Source organism: Suncus etruscus, chromosome 3 (assembly GCF_024139225.1).
Source record: "Suncus etruscus isolate mSunEtr1 chromosome 3, mSunEtr1.pri.cur, whole genome shotgun sequence".
Lineage (NCBI taxonomy): Eukaryota > Metazoa > Chordata > Mammalia > Eulipotyphla > Soricidae > Suncus > Suncus etruscus.
In genome coordinates this window covers 94,536,452-94,544,201 of record NC_064850.1, presented here as the reverse complement: position 1 = coordinate 94,544,201, position 7,750 = coordinate 94,536,452, and the positions used below count along the sequence as shown (strand labels likewise).

Genomic DNA, 7,750 nt, shown 5'->3' with positions numbered 1-7,750 from the left:
GTCAGAAGAAAAGGGACAGATTCAAAACAATTTTTGTCATATGTATAATATAAAGAAGCATACCAAAGAATAATAAAATGGCCAAGGACAACAGAAATTGAGATCTGATTTACAGATCTGAGCTTACCATGGTGAGAACAGGACAAGGAGAAGGGTCTGATGGTAAGGACAACCCTAAGACAATGGTGGAGTGAATTGGACACTCTGAAGAAATGTGTGTTGTAAGAATGCTGTATCCATAACAGTGTATCATAAACAATATTGAAAAGCATAGTGACTAAATATAAGAGAAAAGAATACAAAAAAAGATGCTAATTTGCAAATTTCACTGTGGACTCTACCAAACACCAAATTTACTAGTATCTTGTTCTTGAACTATTCAGATTCCAAAGTTCTGAAGTTAAATGTAATATCAGTTTTCATTTTAAGTCATTGTAATTATCTTATTTCCCATACAACCTGTGTCCTGTGGTAGATGTTGAGGGGAGCTTTATGAAAGATGAATGAAATTGCAGATTTATTAGCTCATTTTGAAAGTTGTTTGTAGGGCAGATCTTTGATTTAAATCTTTGTCTGCAATTATATCTTGAATAATCCCAGAATATTATAATTTTCCTTTTTGGGGCATACTCCTATAAATGCTCAGGGCTCTTCCTGACTCTGCATTAGGGGTTATTCTTGGTGGACCTTGGGAATTTTATTCACTGTTAAGGATTGAACTCAGGTCAGCCAAAAGCAAGGCAGACACCCATCTGCTGTACTATCTCTCTGCCTCCCATATTTTCATTTGTTGGTGTTCTCCCATCACCTTGGGAAGTGATTTCTTCCTCTTGTCCTGACTATCACCATTGTTGGCATGACAACAGTACTAGCTGAACTTTCCATAGAGTTGTGGGTACTATGTCTATGACTAGCAAAGATAGAATCACTGGTGCAATAAAGTTGCTGCAGTGCAGACTGACTCTGAGCTACTGACCTCTGCATGTAACACACTGATTATAGCCCTGGAAGGGAGGAATACTAATGCTCTCCTTTCTCTTCTGCATAGAGAAGTGACTTGTGAAGCAAGTTTGGCGACAAAATAATTTGAAAGGATTCTTTCTTCTGTGAAACTGATATTTCATGATTACGATGTGTTCTATAGGATTTGGGAATTTTGATTGTGAGGCTTCATGATTTCATTATCATAAAAATATGTGTCATTAATTATACTTTTAGAATGTGCTAGGCACATTCTGTACATTGCTAGCTCTCCCAATTGCTGACAGTTGTAGCCCTGGAAACCAAGGTCACAGCCAGGGGCAAAGAGGAGGACAGAGAGGAGCACTTCTGAGGATCTGCAACGTGCAGTTTTTCTCTTTCATCACAAAAAAGCTTTCAATCAGGATTTGGATCACTGATGTTTCCCAGCTTGGCTGAAGACAGGAAAAGTACATTAACAGAGAAATCTGTCAAAAGAATGTTTCCAAGACAAATGCTTCATCGATTCAATATTTGATTTTATTACCATACCTACAATTTCATATTGTATGTTTGGCTCCAATTGTTCTCTTATACCACAATTAGTTCAAGTGACTGCTTAAAGCTTTAAGTCTCTCAAGGAGAGAAACATACACTGGGTCCTGCTAATTTTTCTTTATTCGGGGATAACAGCCCAATTTAGGGGTATAAAGTCTGTCAAACTGTTGATCTAGAGTACTAGAGACAAGTAATTAATCTCATTTTTCCCCTCTTTTTAATCTCATTTTTTCCTTGAAAATGTGTGACACTCTAAATAGGGATCAGAAAAGTGAGCTTATAGTTTTTTAAAGTAATATATACAGCTTTCAATTAGACACCTACTTAATCCCCACTTAGACCCTGACTGCTTCTCCCTTATTCTCCTGTTTGTAAAATGGAGCATCAAACTCTTCCTGCTTCATTGCCTGACTATGATGCATGCAATGCAACTTATTTGAAAACACATTCCTAGTAACCTGTCTGCTGGCTGTGCTTGCTTATCAAGGTTCTGGGTGTTCCAGAGTGTGGAGTGTGGAGACTGGCATACTGACTCCCATCTGAGACAGAACTCACTCAGGTTTCATTCCTCTGACCCTGAGACCTTGAGCAAACACCCAAGACTCAAGAAGAATTTATTTTCCCATTTGTCAAATCTGTCAAGAGGAAAACCTTTAACATAGACCCATATAAATTTGTACTCTATTTAGTAGCATATGCACTCAGTGACTGCAGTTTGCTGTAATGGAAAAAGCCTTCATTGTCACTTCCTTCTTCCTCTCAAGCTGTAGTATCCCCCCTTTTTTATGATTCTCCCCTTCTAAATTAGAAGTCAGCTGAACTAAGCTCAATATTGTAAAAAGAAATGAGTTACTTGGGAATAGTAGGGGAAGTAACAGTCAGGATATATAAACTGAAGCAAATTCCAAGTGAGAGAGAGATCAGTGACAGCCTGGAATAGACCTGTATGGCTGGGTGTGGCCCCAAAAAGCAAAATAAAATAAATAAACAAAATGTAGTATTTAATGCTTCCCCCTTCCAGAATGATTGCTGTCCTTGTTGAATTTTCCATAGAATATTGTGAAAATTTTTTATATTGTGGTATATTTTATATTTATAGTTTACTGTCTTTCCTAAAAAAACTAATTTTCAAATATCATTTTATAAGCAGCTATGAATTTTTTTCTCTTTTTTCTTTTTAAAAATAATATGGAAAGCTTCACAAATTTGCGTGTTATCCTCGCACAGGAGCCATGCTAATCTTCTCTGTATCGTTCCAATTTTAGTATATGTGCTGCCAAAGCAAGCACACAGCTATGAAATTTAAGTCTAATGCTATTGTATTATAAGTTGACCAACTTTATGAAGTTTACTATTGAAAACCTAAATTATAAATATTTTTGCATTGTGCAGCATTGAAAAATGAATTGCTTAGATAAATAAAAGATAAGTGCAAGATGGAAATAACTGGTATAAAACTGCTATATTAAGCTAGCAGGGATTTATAATGGAAAAAATGTAAAATAGAAAGTCTCATGCATGAGCTCTCAGGAAATCAAAATGTAAGAATCAATAAGGGCTAAAAGACTAATTTCTCATAACTTCTTGAGATTTATCTTTTGATGAAGGAACATTTACTAAAAATCTTAACTCTACCTTGAGTTAAGATTGCTGCTTTGACATATCTATAAGCATGACTTAACTATGAGTATGGAATGTTCTTGTAGTGCAATGGGACCTTACACCCTGATCATTGACATAATGACCTGGCACAGGCCTCAGAAAAATGGACATTCTCCATTCACTTCTGATCTAGGGAAGCTATCTACGAAACATCCAAGGTTGTCTATAACATCACCTGGAAGCAATCCTCTACCAGGGAAGACCCTACCGCTGCTCTGACATCGACCTACTCAAAAGAGACTTCCCTTAACACTGAGAAGACTTAACAACAACAACGGCCTGCTTACTGGACAGGGCTTTCTGCATTGCCCTTTAATTGTGAGGTGAAATGAGAGAATGCTCCACACCAGCCTGACTTTAATGTAGGACATGCAGATTCCAGGATCATTAATACAGAAGCCTGATGCCAACAATAGAGATTGCGTGAAAAATAAAACTGTATTGGCACCACAGACAATGACTTGGATTGAACAAACTAGTTTGCCTGGAGCCTAGAGTTGGTCTTATGGCAGGAAACTTCAGGGGTAGGGTCTCCTTGTATTTAGACCAAGGCTTTTTCTTTCCATGTCACCCATATTTTGGTGGGCCTATGCAAACAATATTTGCCACTCTAACACCTTTTTTACTGTGCTCCTTTGACTCTAAACCTTAAAAAAAAAACCACTGAAACTTTTGATGTTAACTTAAACTAATATGCATGTGCATGAAAATGTAAAAAAAAAATACTATGCCTTCAATGTTTAAGGAATCACATAAATTTCATGGCCTTATATTGCTTTGTGTACTGCTAAGAAAAGTTATAATGTACTACAATCTGGGGAGTTGTGAACAAAGTAATTGTACATGGGTTCTGTTTTATTTTTCTTAATGTTCTTTGACTGTAAATTCAAAATTTAGCCATCAGCAAGGGGATTTCTTCTGAGAACTTTGTTTATGGGAGATTGTCCTCCCACTGTAACTTTACCTTGTCCTCTTTCTTTGCATCATTGTTCTCATAATTAAAAATTAAAAATTAAAAAAAAAGAGACGCAAACTTTAACTATCTAAACTTCAAATGGGACTGTTATACTGGCAGGCTGGGGGCAAGGATATCTGGTATGGGATGCACTTGGGAACATTGGTGGAAAGAAGTGAACAATGGTGGTGGGATTGACCCTGATTCACTGTATGCCTAAAACCCAGTATAAGCACTTAAATCATAATGGTTTCAATAAAAAAATTAACAAAAGTGAAACTAAAAAAAAGTCACCATCTAGTAACTGGTGAAGACTGACTGGTCACACTGCAAGGGCAGTTTGCAAACCAGTAATCAGATTAGGAGATGGACAGAGGCTTCGGAGCTTGCTGTTGTAGAGCAGCTTCTATAACAAGAAACCAGTAAAGCAGTTACATTTGCTCTTCATGGTGATTCATTAAATTAAAATGTTCTTAAATCATGGAGGCTGCTTCATATTAACCTTGGGAAGTTTGCTTATGTTTTCCAGAACCATAAACAAGCAATGCTTCAGGTGACTTTAGTTTTACAAAATAAGGAAAATTGTATAACTGACCTGATTTGGCTGCTCAGAAAATTTTCAGGATGGTTTGTTATTTTTATATTGAGAAACAATAACAGATTTAACTACTCATTTTGTAGTTCTTGTTCATATTTAAAACCTAGCCACATAATCCTCACTTTTCTGGTAACAAAAAAGAACGTTCTATTTTAATATATGTACATAAAAATCAAAAAGCTATATATTTTTTCCTTTTTCCATTAGTGGCAACTTTTGGTGCATTTTGGATTCCAGAAAACATTTTTACAAATCTTGAAGCTGCATCATTATCCAGCTAGTGAGCCATTTTCTTGTCTGTTATCTCCTCGACTCTCTCTGTTCATATAGACTGTGACTCTTTGTAATTCTTGCATTACCAGATGTTCTATAGGATTAATGCTTTGAATAGCTAAATGAACCCAAGAATAAACAATTCTTCTTTATGCTAAGAGACAAGTAAAAATGATAAATAATATTCAACTATATCTTTTATACTGAATATGAACATCTTCTAAAGTTTGGTCTAACAATTCTCATCCTGAAGAACACTCACAAAGAAGCTAATTATTTATTTGCTTTAATCACGTAAGTTAAGCAGTATTGAAGACTGACCCATGAATATTTCTGACTGAATTCTACCATCAACAATTTAATTTGTGGGAAGGCGAGTAACTCTTCAAGAGTCATAGTTTATGTATTTTTGGGGGGGGGACCACACTCGGTTGTGCTCAGTGCTTAGGTCTGGCTCTGTACTCAGGGGCTGCTTTGGATGGGGCATGGGGGAAATATATGGGGTGCCAGGGATTGAACCTGAGAGGCCGGTTGAAGCACTTTAACCCACTGTACAATCTCACTGGCCCCACCAATCTATGTTTTGAAAACAAATACCTTTCTCTGGACGAGCTAGCTACTCTAACCATAATTTATACTTTAATTCATCATGCAGTAACCCTATTTCACCACTAGATGTTGTTCTTATTTTGATAAGTTTGGGAAGCTATTTCACCCTTCAGAATTAATGTCAAATATTTTTCTTTCAGATTAAAAAATTGGGCGGTGGGAGAGATAGTACAATTGGTAAGGTGTTTGCCTTACACATGAATGGCCCAGGTTCTATTTCTGGTATCCCATATGGTCTCCCAAGCACCAGCAAGAATTATATCCCTTAGCATAGAGCCAAAATTAAGTTTTGAGCATAGCTGGTTATAGCCTAAATCCAACATAACAAAATAAACAACCAAAACTCCAGGAATTTTATGCTTAAAATATTCAATTAGGATTGTTTATGAGGTTAAGGCATTTGCCTTGCCCCTAGTCACAATATAATTAAAATGACTACACTTTAATAACTTTTATACTCATAAAAAATGAATTCAACAGCTTCATGCCAAGACTTTCCTATTTTTGTGCTTTGGGGGAAGAGCAGTGTGGCACCCAAGCTGGGCTCAGGGGGACACTTCAGTAATATTCAGTGGCCTAGTTGGCCACTGGTTTAATGTTAGATCCTAACAGGCACTTGGGAGCATAGTTAGTGATACCTTAGGACTATCAAGTTCAATTGCATGGCCTTAATTACCATACAATCTCCTGTCTTACTGTTTTATTTAAACCCATAAGATAATTTGTACTTAGGTAAGATTATGCTGTACTTAGATTCTAATTTTCAATCCTGTGTATCAGTCACTTGGATAATACAGTATGGGTTTAACAGAACCTGGGTTTCTGATTCCTGAATCATATCTAGTCTCTCAGGTTTTCCAGAAGTTAAGGTGTTTTGACTCACTGTCATAGAATTTATTATAAGTGAATTGGAACACAATTTATCTAAATTAAATTGTTCTCCTTATATTTAATGAGCCTGAGACCAGTGAACCAAAAACAACTGAGTGAAACATAAAATAGAATTAATTTTTGTTTCTTAATTCTTTGTTGATCTGACCAGGATGATGACTGACCCATTGCATCCAATTAGATCAGGAAAACTTAGCAGAGGGAAAGCTAGGGAAAAATTATTTTGTTGGCCTTAATTAAAGCAGTGTTCAAGTGCCTGAGGCTTAATTAAAACAGTACTCAGGTGCACTTCCTGAGTTATTCAGCCAGCTGGACAGTTCAATGTCAATTATAACCAAAACAAAATAAAAATATCAGTACAAAAATACATAGTAATATACCCATTACCTACAAAGGAGTCAAAGCAAAGTCATTCATGCTTAATGAGTCTTTTAACTCAAGATCATGACTGAAAATTTGGCTGGGAATGTGTTTAGGAGTAAAGCACTTATTTTGCACATATGCGATCCCGAGTCTGATTTCTGGCATCATACACATGCTTGTGTGTACACACATAATTTTGAAAACAAAATAGCAAAATTAGCAAGTGTTAGTTTCCTGCCTATTATTAAGCATCTTTTATATCAGAGAGATTGCGCACATTTGCTTAGGGATTCTTGCCTCCTCTACCCCCAAATTAGAAGTGCTAAATCTGGGATGTGAATGCAAAGCTTTTGACTTAAAATCCATGTCATCATTTGCCCAATATCATTATTAACACATGAGATTTTCATTGAGGAGATGCTATAACTTGGAGCATAAAATCCACTGGGTAGGTAGAGTAAGCACATCTGTGGGCAACGCTGGGTGATTTTAGTAACCACATTTAGATTTTAGTGACTCTATTTGTTAAATCTTAGTCACCAGATAATGGAAATAGAATATATTAAAATGACAAGACAGGGGCCGGAGAGATAGCATGGAAGTAGAGCATTTGCCTTGCATACAGAAGGATGGTGGTTCGAATCCCAGCATCCCATATGGTCCCCTGAGTCTTTCAGGAGCGATTTTTGAGCCAAGAGTAACCCCTGAGCACTGCAGGTTGTGGAACCCCCCCAAATTAAAATGACAAGACAGAAGAAAAAATTGACCAATACAAATAAGACCAGAAAGATAAGGAAACAAAGCATTAGAAAGAAGAGTAATAAAATTATAAGACTGCAAAAATAAATCCAAGTATAATGATGATCATAGTAAAGGTGAAT

General features: G+C 36.3%; 1 non-coding gene across 1 annotated transcript; it reads right to left on the bottom strand.

The window, feature by feature from the left end:
- Nucleotides 1–2,700: 2,700 nt before the first annotated feature.
- LOC126004613 (U6 spliceosomal RNA) lies at nt 2,701–2,807 on the bottom strand. Its single transcript, XR_007493882.1, has one exon. It is a non-coding gene; the product is annotated as a U6 spliceosomal RNA (small nuclear RNA).
- Nucleotides 2,808–7,750: the final 4,943 nt, after the last annotated feature.